Source organism: Ovis canadensis, chromosome 7 (genome assembly GCF_042477335.2).
Source record: "Ovis canadensis isolate MfBH-ARS-UI-01 breed Bighorn chromosome 7, ARS-UI_OviCan_v2, whole genome shotgun sequence".
Lineage (NCBI taxonomy): Eukaryota > Metazoa > Chordata > Mammalia > Artiodactyla > Bovidae > Ovis > Ovis canadensis.
The window spans coordinates 103,154,986-103,173,004 of NC_091251.1; the positions used below are offsets into that span (position 1 = coordinate 103,154,986).

The window sequence follows — 18,019 nt, forward strand, 5'->3', positions numbered from 1 at the left end:
CTTTTAGGAGTGGACTCTCAAGTCATGTGACAGACAGTGAGAGGGAGAGATCTGAGATCTCAACTGCTTCAATCTCCCCACATTGCTACTAGAGATGCACTCACCCTGAAAATGTGATCATCTCAAACCACCTTAAAACCCTCTCGAGTAACACAATCTTCTAAATCAACTATATGTCAACTGGGCTTCCCTGGTGGCTCAGATGGTAAAGAATCTGCTTGTAATGCGGGAGATCAGGGTTTGATCCCTGGGGTCAGGAAGATGCCCTGGAGAAGGGAATGGCAACCCACTCCAGTATTCTTGTCTGGAGAATTCCATGGACAGAGGAGCCTGGCAGGCTACAGTCCATGGGGTCACAAAGAGTTGGACAGGACTGAGCGCCTAACACTACTACTACTATATAGGTCAACTGAAAAAAAGCCTCCAATGGCAGCTCCCTGCCTATAGGGTAAAGTCCCAGGCTCCTGGCACATAGCCCTGTATCATCTGCCTCTGGGACGCCTCCCTGGCCTTGTCTCCTACGCTTTCCCTCCTAATCATCTCTGCCTCCTTTGCAAGAGGTTCCATGTGCCCACACCACCAGCATGAGCTTTGGCCATGTGGCTTACCTTGGCCAACAGCATGAGAGCTAAAGTGAAGCCCACTCCTTCTCAGCAGACCTCTCAGGGCCATAGTTGTTTTGCTCACTCACGTTCTTTTTCCCTTCTCCCATAAACAAGATTAGTATGTACCAGAGAGAGGCTGTTTCTTCAGCCTTTAAAGTGAAAGTCACCCAGTCTTGTCCGACTCTTTGCGACCCCATGGACTGTACAGTCCACGGAATTCTCCAGGCCAGAATACTGGAGAGGGTAGCCTTTCTCTTCTCCAGGATTCTTAAGCCTTAATGGGCCCCAAAATGGAGACACATGAGGAGCAGAACCATGAATGACCTGCCTTGGACATGCAACATGGGTGAGAAATAACATGGGTGGTGGTAGCAAGCCACTGAGATTGGGACGGAGCGGGTGGGAGAAGGTATTTGCTCATTTTTCCTAAGATGACTATTATAGCACTTCTGATATCCTGTACTCTCTCTTTCTGGAATCCTCCCCTCTGCCCTACTCTTACTCCCAATCCCAGGTCAATTCTGTCTGCACAAGAGAATTGCCTGTTAGCCTACACTCAGCTCAGGTGTATCCCCTCAACAAAGTCTCTCTCTTTTTAAAAATTCTTTCCCAGGTACAGTTCATCATTCTTACCTTGTGAACCTCCTCTGTCTGCTACCGATCTATAACCACATCCCTGGAATGGCACTAGGGGTTTCTATTCATTAGCACCATCCTTAGAACGATTCCTCTAAAAAAAAAGGTTTTTTTTTGAGCCCTCATTTTGTAATGTGAGAGAGACTTTGGCTCAGAAAACTTCAAGCAACTTCTCCAAGTTTCCCAGCTGTCAGGGGCGGGTGTGGCTCTGAACTCAGCAAACTGCCCCCTGCCCCACGTGCCTCTCTGTGTCTCCTCCAGCACAGCTTTCAAATCCCCCCACTCAGGTGTAGAGGGACGGTCTTCTCACCAACAACTGAAAGGGCTGGTGAATTAATCTGACATTGGAAACATCTGACTTCCCTGGTGGCTCAGACGGTAAAGCGTCTGCCTACAATGCAGGAGACCCAGGTTCGATTCCTGGGTCAGGAAGAGCCCCTGGAGAAGGAAATGGCAACCCACTCCAGTATTCTTGCCTGGAAAATCCCATGGACGGAGGAGCCTGTGGGCTACAGTCCATGGGGTCGCAAGGAGTCAGACATGACTGAGCGATTTCACTAACATTGTAAGATTTACTTCTGGAAGTCGGCTCCTTACCCTCTCAGATGAGAGTCACGTTCTCTGGGTGGATGTATTTATTCTAAAGCTCCTGGTAAATGTGCCGGAGACCCTAGGAGCACTGGGGCACTTTACCTGCGTCCTCTCCCCAGCTCTCAGGTTGTGGGGGTAATGTTCTGAGAAAGACAGGCAGGTTCCCACTAACATTACTCTAGCGCTGCCCTCCCCAACCTTTTTGGCACCAGTGACAGGTTTCATGGAAGACAATTATTGCACAGACCAAAGTTAGGGGTGGGGTTTCGGGATGATTCAAGTGCATTTACTACACGCTTTGTTTCTATTATTATTTCATCAGCTCCTCAGATCATCAGGCTTTAGATTCTAGAGGCTGGGGACCCCTGCCCTAGAGAATCTCTGGGAAGGTCCGCTGGGGTTTGTCGGGGGGTAGGAAACAAGCAGCAGAGGGCTCAGAACCCCAAGCGAGTCTGATATACATTGATATTTTAGCTTTTAAAAAGACAAATTCAAGGAGTGAAACATTTGACTCTTCAAAGTAAACAAGGAAAGTGACACAGTGGCAAAGAACCGAAGCAGACCACCGAGGTCAGAAACTGAGAAAAAAAAAATACCTCAAGTGGGAACTGTAATTTTAGGCTTCTGTGAGCTGTTGGCATTTTGTTGTGTGGTTGGGCTTTTGTTTGCTATTCTCTTCTCTCTCTTTTAAAATTCACTTGTTTTAAGGGAGGAGTAGGGAGTATAACAACGCTCAAAGTTTCCCCCTTAAATCAGCCATAGTAATGAGGCAACACAGTACCATGATATTCTTTTCACATAACATTCATACACATTTTTTTCAAGGGTTACAAAGTTTTCTCAGTTACTAGTTGGAATCTATTTATCTCTCACCATTCCAATGAAGCAGACTTGTTTTTCTTTTTTTTAATCCCTCAAAGGATATAGTACCTTTAAATGATACCATCAGTAAGATTATTTTTCCCCTTCAAGTGTAAAAAGCTGTTCAGAACTCCAAAGAGTCACTGGGCCAGTTTGGACAAGTCTGATTTACTCTTTAAAAAGGCCATCCGCTCCGTATAATGAACACTAAGCCAGCGTTTATGGAACACTTCAGCGCTGGCCTCAGTGTTTTCCAGCTTGGCTCATTTACTCCGCAAAGCCACGCCATCGGGCAGGTAAAGGCAGTGTTTTGACTTTACAGTCTAGAAGAGTGAAGCGCAGGAGACCACGAAGGACCTGCCTCGGAGAAAGAGACGGAGGCCACTAGCTGTACAGAAACCAGTTAATGATTCACTCACAGCCCTGGGGCAGCTCCTTTTAGTACAGGCTGCAACACACACACACAAACCACATCAACTCTCTTCATCTCAGCGAGAGGGGCGGGTGTCAGGCAAATCGCTTGGCAACCAGAGGAGGAAACTCCATCCAAAGGCCGGGTCCAGGCCGCCTCTGGGCGCTGTCCAGCGGGCATCGTGCCTGAGAGGCCAGGCTGGGGTCCCTGTATCCGGATACCCCGAAAGTGGGGCGCAGAACGCCAAAGCAGTTTTGGGGAGGGTTGGGGTGAGGGGTGGACGGTGGAGAAAAGCACCGTCCGCAAGGACACCTGTTGTCGCCTCCCTCACTAGGGCCCCAAGAAGACGTCCCGGGGACCCAGATCTCGGGGAGGACACGCACGGGCAGACAGCGCCTGTGTGCGAGGCAGGGTGTCCAGGGGTCACGTCTTGTCCCCCGACTCTGCACCCCTGCCCACCTTAGCGGACTCCCCTCGCTCGCTCTCACCGCTGGACGCCCGCGGCTGGGGGAAGCGCGTCTCCCCGGGGCATTCCAGCCGAGGCAGCTTCGGGGGGCTCCACGGGGGCTCGGGCAGCTCCCGCAGCGCTACGACCTCGCGGCCGGCCCGCCCCCCGCCCGCTCCACCCGCGGGAGCCCGGAGCGCGATCGGCCTCCCAGCTCGGGGAGCAGCTACCTGCGGCGCGGCGCGCAGAGTCCTGAGGGTCCGCCGGAAGGTGGCCGCGGCTCAGCGGGAGTGGCGCCGGCCCCGGGGTGCCCTCGTCCCGCCGCGCGCTCCTCCCTGCCGCGCTCGCTCCGGGGCGGCCCGGCCTCAGGCTCCCTAGTCCGAGCTCGCTCTGCGCCCAGCGGCGCTGGGCGCCGCTCCCGCCGCTACGGATTGGCCGAGGAGCGAGCCAGAGCCGCGCGCTGATTGGTCTGCCGGGCGGTGGGCGGGTCCGACGCGGCGCGGACCCGCCCCCACCCCGACCCCCCGCGCCGCAGCCCCGCGGCGTCCTTTCTGCGCCCGGAGCTCGGAGCTCACAGCCAGACGCTGCAACCCGGGCCCTGCCGCGCGGCCAGTGCAGCTCAGGCGTGCGGCCCGAGGGTGCAGGGTCTGGGGACCGCCCAGGAGGCTGTCCCACAGCCCGTGTCGAGGCTGCACGGTGCGGACTGCTGTTCCCCGTCTCACTCTTATATGAGGTTTTGACTCCTCATTCATTTCACGCTTTTACTCTCAGTTCAGTTCAGTCGCTCAGTCGTGTCTGACTCTTTGTGACCCCTTGGACTGCAGCACGCCGGGCTTCCCTGCCCATCGCCAACTCCCAGAGTTTACTCAAACTCATGTCCATTGAGTCGGTGATGCCATCCAACCATTTCCTCCTCTGTCATCCCCTTCTCCTCCCGCCTTCAATCTTTCCCAGCATCAGGGTCTTTTCCAATGAGTTTCAGCCTCAGCATCAGTCCTTGCAATGAATATTCAGGACTGATTTCCTTTAGGATGGACTGGTTGGATCTCCTTGCAGTCCAAGGAACTCCCAAGAGTCTTCTCCAACACCACAGTTCAAAAGCATCAATTCTTCAGCGCTCAGCTTTCTTCACAGTCCAACTCTCACATCCATACATGACCACTGGAAAAACCATAGCCTCGATTAGATGGACCTTTGTTGGCAAAGTAATGTCTCTGCTTTTTAATATGCTGTCTAGGTTGGTTTGACTATATATATATATATATATAGGCATACTCTATATATATATATATATATATACGTATATATAAGTTATAGAATTATAGCTATTAATCCTATGGGCCACCTGACTCATTGGAAAAGACCCTGATGCTGGGAAAGATTGAAGGCGGGAGGAGAAGGGGATGACAGAGGAGGAAATGGTTGGATGGCATCACCGCAGCGATGGACATGAGTTTGAGTAAACTTCAGAAGTTGGAGATGGACAGGGATACCTGGCGTGCTGCAGTCCATGGGGTCGCTAAGAGTTGGACACGATTGAGCGACTGAACTGATATATATATATATATATATATATATATATATATAGGCATAGGACGCAGGGCAGTAGCTCATAAATAGTGGGCACCAAATTGTGTTTCTAGACTCAGATCGTACTTGACACACAATCTTTGTGGAGCTTGCAAAGGGTAAGCGACTTGTCCAGGGTCCTAATCACGTTAAGAGATTACTAAGGACAAGAAGGACAGCGAGGTCTTCCTCAACAAGGAATCTTTACCTAGCTACGGAGATGAGTCTGAATAATAAAAACAACAACCCTAACGTTTCCATGATGCATAGTATTCGCCAGTCAGGTTTCCAAGTACTTTGCATATATTAATTCAGAAATGCATAAAACAGCTGTCATAAGTATGCATACAGGTTCCTTGTGGACAAGAGACATCAGTTCTGAGTGCGAGAGATTTTCATCTGGAAGACAGTCGCCCTGCACTGCGATGGAGAGGCACAGGTCAGAACGGAGAGCAACTGTCAGGGGTTAAACCTGCCCGCATCTTCATCTCTCCTCCCATTTTACAGTCTCAGTCCTCCCAACATTCTCTCACACCTGCAACGAATCTTTCCAAAGAATAAAAACAACCACTGTAAATCAGGGTGCTCCCAGAACTTTGTTCTACCACTCATCAAAGGACCCCACCCCATCCCCAAACACCCAGCTAGACAATGAGTATAAACAAATAGCACAGTTTCTATTTTACCTTTGACTTTGGTTGCAGTAATGTCTTCTTGACAGCAAGTATATAACCATTTTCCTACAGGTATTTCCCCCTAGTTCTTTTCTCCTGTGTTGACAGAACCCTTGGGAGAGAAATTTAGTTTAATAGAAAAGTTTAAAGACTCTGGTGAAAGCCAGCTTGACCCATTCTGAGAGCCTGATTTTTGCCCTAAGGATTAAGTATTACTTCCAAAGTGTGGTGTCTGATACTTTGTTACCCCATGAACTGCAGCCCGCCAGGCTCCTCTGTCCATGGGATTCTCCAGGTAAGAATACTGGAGTGGGTTGCCATTTCTTTCTCCAGGGGATCTTCCTGTTCCAGGGATCAAACCCAGATCTCCTGCATTGCAGGCAGTTTCTTTACCATCTGAGCCATCAGGAAGTGAGCTGAAACACACTTACCTTGAAGAGCTCAAGACCCTTGGAGAAAATGAGCTCAGTTTTCTCCAGTCTACATTAATGGATAAGCAATCAATTAACTTCATACTGAAAAGATGTATTGGTATAGTGAAGCCTTACCTGATAAAAAATGAGGGTACAACAGGCTGTATGAGGAAGTCTCTTTCACCAGCATCCCTCCCAAGCACCATGGGTGTGGCTTTTGGTAAAGCAGAAATTCCATTTGGATTGATCATGCAGTCACTCCGAAGAAAAGAGGCTCCTTCAGCCAAAGAACTAGGCTAACCCCAGATGATTTCTTAAACTGATCAACCTTGGTCTCATCACACTAAACTCAGCCCCCTGGAAGGATACGTGGAAGATTCTGATTTCCTGGGACCTCCGTGGTGGTCCAGTGGCTAAGACTCCTGGCTCCCAAGGCAGGGGGCTTGAGTTCAACCCCTGGTCAGGAACTAGATCCTACATGCTGCAACTAAGAGTTTATAAATAAATATTTTTTAAAAAAGAATCTGGATTCCATCACATTCACTGTGAAATCTTCCTTTGGCAGGAACTCTTTGTGTATCCATCTCTCATCCCTGGCTCCTCTAGCAAAATGCTTTGCTTGGTTCTGCTTCTTGTGTGGGATTTCTTCCCTGGCTACTTGGCGCTCAAGACAACTAAAACAGCTCTTCCTCCATAAGGCCATCATTAGCTCTCCCAGGCAAAGGTAGGATCCCCTCACCTGTGTTATATCTTCATGACAGCATTCTAGTTTACATGGCTGTCAGCCAGTGGGAGGTAATAGGTATTCAGTAAACAGGGACTGATTGACTAAAGTCCTTAACAGGGTAACAGGGTGGCATTAAAGAGACTGGGGCCACACCCTTATCCTGGTCAGCAGGGCATCCTCCAGGTCCAGACTGGTGTGGGTCAAAGTGATCACCCACCTAACCTGATAGTGAGCAAGTAGTTTCTGTATGTCAAGCACTATCAAGTAAAGAAAATAATAGTTCTCTCTTAAATTTATGCAAAATAAAATGCTGCAGCTGATTCAGAAAACACTTTGGCAGTTCCCGAAAGAATTAAACATAGAGTTACCTTATCACCCAGTAATTTTGCTTCTAAAGTATATATTCAAGAGAATTTAAAACATATGTGCATGCAAAAATGTGTACACTGATGTTCACAGAAGCATTGTTCATCATAGCGGATAAATGCAAGCACCCAACATTTATCAACTGATGAATGGATAAACAAAATGAGGTGCATCCATATGATAGTATACTATACAGCTAAAGAAAGGAGTGGATACGGATACATGCCACAATTCGGATGAAGCCTGAAAACACTATGCTAAGTGAAAGAAGCCAGAGGCCCAAAGGGCATTATACTGTATGATACCCTTTAGATGACGTTTCAAAATGGGCAGATTTATGGAGACACAAAGCAGATTAGTGTCAGCAAGGGTCTTGGGGAAAGAGAAATGGTGAGTGACTTGCTTAATGGATCTGGGGTTCCCTTTTGTGGTGACGAACATGTTCTAGAATTAGATGATGATTATGGTTGCACAACTTTGTGACTGTATTAAAAATCACTGGATCTTTTTTTTCATGTCCACAGCATGCATTCCGAGAGTGCAGAAACTGTCAGGGAAGGCAATGTCAGTTAAATCCTAAAGTGTAGTAGCTAAAAGTATAAAAGTGTAGAGAAACAGAAAAGCCTATGAAAAAGTCAGATTGTCTTCCTGTCGTGTTGCAGCTTTCAACAACACATCTTTTTAGATCTGCATTGTCCAACTGAACATTCTATAGTAACGGACATGTTCTCCATCTGAGCTATTTATTAAGAAAGCCACTGGGCATATGTCGCTATTGGATACTTGCAATGTGGTTAGTGCAACTGAAGAACTGAATTTTCAATTGTATTTAAATAGCTACGTGTGGTTAGTGGCTACTTCCCTGGCAGGGTAGCTTTTGCAGGTTTAGAGGACTAGAGCCATCTTCACCGGCAGTTTGGTATGATACTTCAGGGCATGGGAATGGAAGAGTCTATGTCCTTCTGTCCCAAAGCCTAGCTCAACCCTGTATCCAGGAGAAATCCCTCAATACAATCTCACTCCTCCTGAGCTCCTCCCTTCTGTGAACTCTTAGTGAACTTCTATCAATAACACAGTGTTTAGTTTTGTCTTTATGCAAGATGCTTCCATTCCACAAGTATTAATGGACCAAGCGCCATGAAGAATTCTGGGGAGAGCAAGGTCTGTAGACAATGTCAGCCACATTCTAAGTGCTGGCCTCAAAAAGGCTGAGAAAAAGAAAAGATAAGAGAAATCCTCTACCGGGATCTGGTTGCTTCCCTTCTTTCCTCCAGCATCTCCTGCTCACACATACAATACTCTTCCAAGTGGGAAATCTTGCTACTAAGATGCTGAAGTGATGCTGAAGAATCTTTATTTAGATTTCCAGTTTCCCACTCAAGCCTTTCCTTAATTCCTTCAGCACACCTTCCAAATCATGTAGCTCTTTCCTTTCTGTGAACTTTTATTGACTTTGAAATTAATAGAATGTAATGGCTCCAAAATCATTGCAAATGGTGATTGCAGCCATGAAATTAAAAGACGCTTACTCCTTGGAAGGAAAGTTATGACCAACCTAGATAGCATATTCCAAAGCAGAGACATTACTTTGCCAACAAAGGTCCTTCTAGTCAAGGCTATGGTTTTGCCAGTGGTCATGTATGGATGTGAGAGTTGGACTGTGAAGAAAGCTGAGCACTGAAGAACTGATGATTTTGAGCTGTGGTGTTGGAGAAGACTCTTGAGAGTCCCTTGGATTGCAAGGAGATCCAACCAGTCCATCCTAAAGGAGATCAGCCCTGGGTGTTCATTGGAGGGACAGATGTTGAAGCTGAAACTCCAATATTTGGCCACCTCATGCAAAGAGCGGACTCATTTGAAAAGACCCTGATGCTGGGAAAGATTGTGGGCAGGAGAAGAAGGGGACGACAGAGGATGAGATGGTTGGATGGCATCACCGACTCGATGGACATGGGTTTGGGTGGACTCTGGGAGTTGGTGATGGACAGGGAGCCCTGGCGTGCTGCGGTTCATGGGGTCACAAAGAGTCAGACATGACTGAGCGGCTGAACTGAACTGAATGACTTTCTAAGTGTTCTTCTGTTATGTGGTGTCCCCACTGAAAGGTTTGTTACAGAAATGCTTATTGAACTCCTGCTTATTTTTGTGCTGGAATAGTCATAAGTGGTATGGATAAAAAGAAAGACAGGGTCACTGGGCAGCTGAGAGCCTAGAGAGAAGGCCCACAAAGACACTGTTACATAGAGTTTGGCTTAATATTTATTTATTTATTTATTGCCACACCATATGCCTTGTAGGATCTCAGTTCCCTTACCAGGGATTGAACCCCAGGCCCCAGCAGTGAAAGCTTTGAGTCCTAAACACTGGACCACCAGGTAATTTCCAAGTTTGGCTTAAACGTGTTGGAAGGTTCACTGAACGCACAGGGCAAGGAACAAATGAGTAGACACAGAGAAATCAGGGAAAGCTTCTCAGAAGGGGTGACATTGAACTGAAGGAACCTGAAAGATAAATAAGAATTTTTGAAACATTTTTTTAAGATGCTATTTTTATTTTTTTAAGTGAAAGCATCAGTTCAGTTCAGTTGCTCAGCTGTGTCCAACTCTTTGCGACCCCATGGACTGCAGCACACCAGGCCTCCCTGTCCATCACCAACTCCCGAGTTCACTCAAACTCATGTCCATTGAGTCGGTGATGCCATCCAACCATCTCATCCTCTGTCGTCCCCTTCTACTCCTGCCTTCAATCTTTCCCAGCATCAGGGTCTGTTTCAATTAATCATTTCTTTGAATCAGGTGGCCAAAATATTGGACTTTTAGCTTCAGCATCAGTCCTTCCAATGAATGAATATTCAGGATTGATTTCCTTTAGGATGGACTGGTTGGATCTCCTTGCAATCCAAGGGACTCTCAAGAGTCTTTTCCAACCCCACAGTTCAAAATATTTAACATTTTATTAGTCTCAGGTTAGCAACTGAACAACAACAATAACATCAATATAACGAACCAATGTTTGTATATATTGTGAAATGATGATCAATTCTTAAAATGTAAGATGTTATTTTTTTCTTTACAACTTAAAAAAATTGTAATTCATTTACGTATAATAAATGAATTTATTTACCTCTCAAAGTTGGATTTGAGGGAGCATGTCAGGGAAAGCTTTGGGGACCAATGTTTGAAAGAATACATTAACATCAAAGTCCAGCTCAGCGTCTGTGGCAACGGTTTGCGTTGCTAACGATGGTGTTAACTGGATAGTCACTCTGGCTGCCCTTAAGGCTTAATCTTGAGAGCAAAACAAAATAAATTTAAGACTCTCTGATCAGAGGAAGTTGAAAATGTCTCACCTGTACTATTGCAATATCCTTCTTACTGGTCTCTTGTGTTTAATCTTACTTTCTTCCATTCCAGTGTATCCTAAGTTCCAGGCATCTGTGTTCGGCTGTACATTCTTGCAGACGTACAAAAGTCTCCATGTATCAGCTGTACTTGTTGATTTTGTTGTTGTTTAGTTGCTAAGTCATGTCTGACTCTTCTGTGACCCCATGGACTTCAGCCCACCAGGCTCCTCTGTTCATGGGATTCTCCAGGCAAGAATACGGGAGTGGGTTGCCATTTCCTCCTCCAGGGGATCTTCCCAACCCAGGGATCAAACCCAGGTCTCCAGCATTGCAGGTGAATTCTTTCCCACTGAACCACCAGGGAAGCCCCTATCAGCTGTACTAAGGTTCTACTTAGTATACACTTAACTGTTTCTTAACAGTATACACCTGTTTCTTTAAATTCGTCTCATTTTGCTCAACTTTATTGAAAAGGAATTTTTATATCATTATCATCAATGAAAAAATCAGCATCACTTGCCATAAATAGAATATTAACCACACAAAAAATAGGAGAATGAAAATAAAGCCATGTTATCTAATCTTAGCTGGATACTGTTGGCTGCTGAAAGTTCCAAGTTTGCGGTCCTGCTTTTTCTTTGCTCAAAAGGAAGAGTATCAAGATTTGGGGCTTCCCTGATGGCTCAGATGGTGAAGAAGTCGCCTGCAATGCAGGAGACCTGGGTTCAGTCCCTGAGTTGGGAAGATCCCTTGGAGGAGGGCATGGCAACCCACCCCAGTATTCTTGCCTGGAAAATTCCATGGACAGTCCATGCAGTTGCAAAGAATCAGACCAGACTGAGTGACTAAGCACAGCACATCAAGATTTCAGTTCAGTTCAGCCGCTCAGTTAGAGATGTATTAAAGACACACTTGTCACCACACTGATCATTTCTTCTTGGCTAAATCAAGCAAACAGACTGAAAGATAATTGGAAAAAGAATAATTCTCACACTATACTAGCCAAGGAAATTTATTGCCCCTTTTGCATACTACTTAAAACCTGCTTCTGCATCAAGGAAAACCAGCTCTTCCCACCCACAGCTATTGATCTAACCTAAAAATGTTATCATTTCTCTCTCTTATCCAAAACCCTTCAATGGCTCTTTACTACCAGGTCTTCTCTTGAACTTCAGGTTCTAAGCACTACATTCTTAGAAGGTGGTCTCAGTGTCAGCCACATTCCTGCCTGCCTCATACCATCCAGAGGGGAGGACAAGGTGAATGAACAAGCTCATTCACATGAGGACTGTCCATCCCTCATCCAGAGGGCTTAAGGCCTGACCAGGGAAAGCACGATGTCACCTCATTGAGCAGAGGCAAGAGAGGACTTCAACCAGAAAAGCCTGTAGGCATTGTGAAAAATGGGCTGGAAAGCCCCAGGAGAAAACAGGCATCGCCACACTGGGGGCCTGGCGGGGAGCCCACAGAAAGGAGGGGTCACTGCCCCGGGTGCCAGCTCGGAGTTGAAAAAATGCCTCAGGTAGACCAGAGGCAGCACTGTAGCTGGAATATTGCCAGTCAAGACCAATGCCTGGGCTCACACGTGCCGCTCAAGCCAAAATTCCGGAAGTGAACTGTCCGCCACCCGGATCTCTGAACTTATCCAGTGTATGATGTGAGTGAGTCATCCCAAATCAGCATACCAGGACCACTCTGGCAGTCCATCTCACGTGATCCTGCAAAAGAAACAGTGAACAGGCCAGGGAAGCAATCTACACTCCTGGCCAGCCTCCTGGGTAGAGAAGACAGCTACAGGGCATCAAAAAGACCCCAGCAGGATGAATCTAAGAGCTCCTTGGGGCTCCAGTCAGCTCCATGTGCACCTGGAAAGTCCAAGGGCACTTGTGTGCATGTGTGCTAAACCGCTTCAGTCGTGTCCAACTCTGCAACCCTATGAACCGTAGCCTGCCAGGCTCCTCTGTCCATGGGATTCTCCAGGCAAGACTACTGAAGTGGGTTGCCCTTCTCTTCCCCAAGGGATCTTCCTGACCCAGGGATCGAACCCGAGTTTCTTGTGTCTCCTGCATTGGTGGGTGGATTCTTTACCACTAGCACCACCAGGGGAGCCCCCAAGAGCTCTTACAAGGGGAGAAAAAGGGACAGACAGGGCCTGACCCAGGCTCAGGGTACCCCACTCAGACAGCCCTTTCAGCCCCAACAGTCTCAGGCACAAAAGTGGAAAATTGTGAGGAAGGCATTCCAAAACAGGACCCTGAGGGCTGGAGTCTGGGTCAGTACCTCCATCTGCCTGCTGTAAGGACAGTACTGTCAGTCATATACCTACTTTTCACTGTTGAGGCTGAAATACTCATATACTGGACTAATTTGTCCAGCCTCCTTTGCCCCTAGGGAAGGCCATGTGGTTTAGTTCTAGTGAATGAGATGTAAGAGGCAGTTTGCCAGATGGGGAGGAGTGAGTGTTTGAGAAAGATTTTCCTCCCTGATTTAAATGAAGGCCTCTTTCCCTGCCCAGTCTACTTTCTTCCTTCTTTGAATATGCTTTTCTGAAGATGAAATACCTGGAGCTGTGGCAACCATTTTGTGCTCACAAGGCAGCAAGCCTAAAATAAAGCCAAAAAGTCAAGGATGAAAGAGCAGAAAGAAAGAACCTAGCTGCTTTTGCTGTCACAGAGCATCACACCTTGGAACTTCCAAGATCTGGTTGGAAGAGGTGTAATTCTATCTTAATAAGGTTCAGTTCAGTTCAGTTCAGTCGCTCAGTCGTGTCCGACTCTTTGCGAACCCATGAATCGCAGCATGTCAGGCCTACCTGTCCATCACCAACTCCCGGAGTTCACTCAGACTCACGTCCATCGAGTCCTTGATGCCATCCAGCCATCTCATTCTCTGTCGTCCCCTTCTCCTCCTGCCCCGCAATCCCTCCCAGCAGCAGAGTCTTTTCCAATTAGTCAACTCTTCGCATGAGGTGGCCAAAGTACTGGAGTTTCAGCTTTAGCATCATTCCTTCCAAAGAAATCCCAGGGCTGATCTTCAGAATGGACTGGTTGGATCTCCTTGCAGTCCAAGGGACTCTCAAGAGTCTTCTCCAACACTGTAGTTCAAAAGCATTAATTCTTTGGCACTCAGCCTTCTTCACAGTCCAACTCTCACATCCATAATAAGGTTGCTGACATTCACATGAGATTATACACCTGGGAGTCCTTCCTAATGTACACAATTGTGAGGAGATATTAGTTATTTTTGTCTCATTTGACAGATAGGAAATCTTTTTAGCTTTTTAGAGGAAAATTAAACGACCCCATCCCCTGGCCCCCAACACACACACACACACACAGACACAGACACAGAGAATAGAGAGACACTATAGGATTTTTGTTGAAAGGGAGAACTCATTTCAGACAGCCTAGAATTGACACCCAGCTCAGCCACCTCCTGGTATCATCCTGGACTGGTTTCTGAGCCCCAGTGCCTTATTTATAAGTGGGGATAATAATATACCTACATCCCCAGAGGGCTTGGGGGAGTATAAAATGAGAAGAGGCCTGTAAAGAATTTAGCCCTGTGCCTGGCACACAGTGGGCTTCCCAGGTGGTGCAGTGGTGAAGAATCTACCTCCAATTCAGAAGATGTGGCTTTGATCCCTGGCTCAGGAAGATCGCCTAGAGAAAGAAATGGCAACCCACTCTAGTATTTTTGCTGGGATAACCCCACAGATAGAGGAGCATGGCAGGCTACAGTCCATGGGATCACAAAGAGTCAGACTTGACCAAGTAGCTGAGCACACACACACACTGGCATGTAGTAGGTGCTTGGCAAATATTTAATATTATTATTATTTTACTACACAGATGTCTGTAGCCACAGATCTCCTGGCTCAGCCCTGCTATGCACTAAAAAGGAGTTATGAGAAAACATTTTGAAAGGAAGCTTGCCTGAGGCTGCAGTGATATGTGAGTATCTGGCATTCGAGAGGCAAAATAGCAGGTGGGCAAGAGCGGAGCATTGGGAGCCAGGTGGCTTGGCTGTGAATCCTGGCCCAGTCACTTAATGGTTACTGACAAGTTATTTAGTCTGTCTGTGCCTCAGTTTCTTCACCTCTGAAATGGGTTCTCGTGAGGAGTGAATGAGATAAGGCACATCAAGTGTTTAGGGTGGCGGCTGGCACATAGTGTTAGGAATTACTACATACCATTCATATTAAATTTCTGAGTTAATTTAGAATTCAAAATAAAGTTTGTTCTTGAAAATCCCAGCTGGCTTTTATTTCAAGATGATCGGGCCGGGGGAGGGTGGATAAAAGAGCACAGAGATACATCTGATGTCTTTGTGGCCTTGCTTGTGCTGGCCCCTTTGCCTAAAAATCCACCCTCCCTTTTTGTGGCCCATAAAACCACCACATATTCTCCACTCCCCCAAGGCCGGGGCTTGCTGTCTTATACCTCTGTCCCTCAAATAGGACTCATCTCTCTTTTTACTGCTCATCTGTAAATTTTCTGTCGTCTTTAACAAGCGTTTCTTCCGCGGAAAGGTGAAAGTAAGGGGGATGTTTTTAAACTCTTGGCAGTCTGCGGACAAATACAGAGCTATAGTTCACACTGGAATTCGTGCTTCCCTCTCCAAAGATGAAGGGATTATCGGAGGACTTGGGCAGACAGGGCTTCTCAACACCAGGAGGAAAGAAAACACCCAGGATAACAATCTGATCTTCCATGGGAAAGAGCGCCAGCCCCAACGGCCACATCTTGAGGAGGAGGAGCCGTACCGTTGAGTGAGCACGAGTAAGGTTTGGACCCTGCACAGCCTCTGTTTCAGTCCCAGTTCTGGCATTTAACAGCTATGTGACCTTTGAACCAAACATCTCTGAACCTATTTTCTCACCTGTAAAATGAGGGTAATACCAGCCTCCAGGGGTAATTTTGATGATGAAATGAGATACTAATGCAATGCCTGGCACTAAAAGCTTCATGTTTGTTAAGCGACTGAAAAGGGCTATGAAAAACCAGTACCGTTGTTGGATGGACGCCTGCAAAGCCCGAAAGCCCAGCAAGGCTTCACGTTGCCCACCCCTTCCCGTGATCACAGACCGGTCCCCAGATTGTCCCGGAGGCCTTCACATAGCTCCTCCTACCCTCCATCTGAGGTTGATCTGCAACTGAGAAGCCCAGATGGGCGGAGACTTGGCACTCCCCCCTTCCCCAAACCCTTCTCCTCTCCAGCTGGCACAGAAACGCCCCACATTTGCAGCCTCCATGGCGATTACGAGAACCTACTCCCTTGTATTGTTTTTCTTCTCCGAAGGAGGGAGCAAGCACATGATTGCAACAGGAAAAATAACTCTGGAATTGGACACTGTCTGGACTGGTCCCGTGTCTGAGCCCCTGGAAAGACGTTCGACGCTGGTGGGATGGGGGATGAGCTGGACAAGCAGCACACGCTCACTGCAGGCTGGCCAGCAGAGCAGGTTGCATTTCAGGATGAGAAATAGTACAATCCTAACAAACACGGAGCTCTTAGACTTTACGGGGCAAATGATCAGCACTTTGCAGGCATCATCAAGCTTAATCATCACAGCCATCCCAGAGGAGTATTTTTTATCTTCATTAGATCAGTGAGGCGAATGAGGCTCAGAGAAGTTAAGGAGGTCTTTGGGGGCACATAGGAGTCAGGGACTTTGTGAGCGTTCCACTCCTTTTTGCAAGCCCTCAGAGCACATTTATCTCTGCCCCTGCCTACAGCAACACTTCCAAACCCCCAGGAGTGCTAAGTCCCATCTGACTCTTTGTGACCCCATGGACTATAACCCATCAGGCTCCTCTGTCCAGGGGATTCTCCAGGCAAGAAGACTGGAGTGGGTTGCCATCCCCTACTCCACGGATCTTGCTGACCCACCGACCAAATCCCCCTTCTGTTATGTCCATCCTGCATTGGCAGGAGGGTTCTTTACCACTAGCGCCACCTGGAAAACCCCCAAACTCTCAAGAAAGAAAGAAAGTGAAGTCGCCGAGTCCTGTCCGATTCTTTGCAACCCCGCGGACTGTAAGCCCACCAGACTCCTCCCTCTGTGGAATTTTCCAGGCAAGGGTACTGGAGTGGGTTGACCATTTCCTTCTCCAGGGGATCTTCCAGACCCGGGGATTGAACCTGGATCTTTCAGACCCGGGGATTGAACCTGGGTCTCCCACATTGTGGGCAGACGCTTTACCATCTGAGCCACCAAACCCTTAGGTGCACTCCTGGGACCATGTGGAAAAGCAGGTTCTGATTCACTAGGGTCGCGGATGGGGCCTGAGATTGCATTTCTAGCGCATTTGCCAGGGCTGCTGCGGATCAGGGCACTTGAGTTAGACCAGTAGTCTGGACCTTGGCTGCCCGTAGGAATCACCTGGGAGCCTGCAAAAGGCTGATGGCGACCTCACCCGAGAGATTCCGATCCTGCAGGTCTGGGGTGCAGCGTGGGCAGAAGACTCCCCCCAGCGGGAGTGTGTGTCACCAGGGCCGAGCCCGCCGTTCTGGAGGGAGGAAGTGTCTGTGGGCTCCCGAGGATACTGGTTCACCCCAGGCGCCCCTTTTGGCCCCCGCAGAGGCGTCCAGGGCTGCGGTCGCCCTTGAGTACGCTTCTGGCAGCCGGCTTCCAGCGGGGAGGAGGCCAGAGCCGCCACCTGTCTCCTTGAAATAGGTCGCAGCTGTGCGGGGGTGGTGACCTCACCGCCTCTGGCTTCTGCCACCGGCCAAGGGGCGATCTGGAAAGCTCTCTCCGCAGATCCCAGATTCAAGGCGGTTCCGGGCTCCCTGGGTGGCGTCGGGCAGCGGAGAGAGAAGGGCAGCCGCGCAGGGGCGGCTGCGGGGCCAGGCGGGGGGCTCCGGGGAAGGGCGCGCCCCCCAACCCGGGGTCCTCCGGCCCCCCGCCCCACAGACACAGACCCCGGGGCTGCGCTGTGAGCGCCAGTGACCGCCTCAGGCAGCCTCCCTCCCCAACACTGGGGAATGGTGAAATCACAGCTCCTCCTCCTCCCTTTAAGTGATGCCTGAACAAACAAATGGGCTTGGGGAGCTTCCCTGGTGGCTCAGACGGTAAAATCGCCTGCTTTCAGGGCTAGAGACCCGGGTTCGATCCCTGGGTCAGTAAGATCCTCCGAAGAAGGAAATGGCAGCCCTCCAGTATTCTTGCCTGGGAAATTCCATGGGTGGAGGGTCCATAGGATTGCAAAGAGTGGGACACAACTGAGTGACTTCACTTTCACTTTTCCCTGGTGGCTCAGCTGGCAAAGAATCTGCCTGCAATGCTGGAGACCTGGGTTCTATCCCTAGGTTTGGAAGTTCTTCCCTGGAGAAGGGAAAGGCTACCCACTCCAGTATTCTGGCCTGAAAAATTCC

At 48.4% G+C, this 18,019-nt stretch overlaps 1 protein-coding gene, 1 long non-coding RNA gene and 1 other non-coding gene across 6 annotated transcripts in view; 1 reads left to right on the top strand and 2 right to left on the bottom strand.

Annotated features, from left to right (window-relative positions):
- Positions 1-3,957, bottom strand: part of STON2 (stonin 2) — a 174,082-nt gene extending 170,125 nt beyond the window's left edge. For all 3 annotated transcript variants that reach the window (XM_069595225.1, XM_069595224.1, XM_069595223.1), the window contains exon 1: positions 3,781-3,957. The gene's annotated coding sequence lies outside the window, so the exon portion shown is untranslated. The remainder of the gene's footprint in view (positions 1-3,780) is intronic.
- Positions 1,602-1,674, top strand: TRNAC-ACA (transfer RNA cysteine (anticodon ACA)). The gene has a single exon. It is a non-coding gene; the product is annotated as a tRNA-Cys (tRNA).
- Positions 3,958-9,545: 5,588 nt separating the features above from the next.
- Positions 9,546-17,624, bottom strand: LOC138443216 (uncharacterized). Of its 2 annotated transcripts, none has more exons than XR_011258031.1 (4): positions 17,062-17,624; positions 13,455-13,849; positions 10,649-12,360; positions 9,546-9,800 (listed from the first exon to the last, which is right to left on the bottom strand). It is a non-coding gene; the product is annotated as an uncharacterized lncRNA (long non-coding RNA). The 2 variants fall into 2 exon arrangements; XR_011258030.1 differs by having other exon boundaries at positions 17,028-17,621.
- Positions 17,625-18,019: the final 395 nt, after the last annotated feature.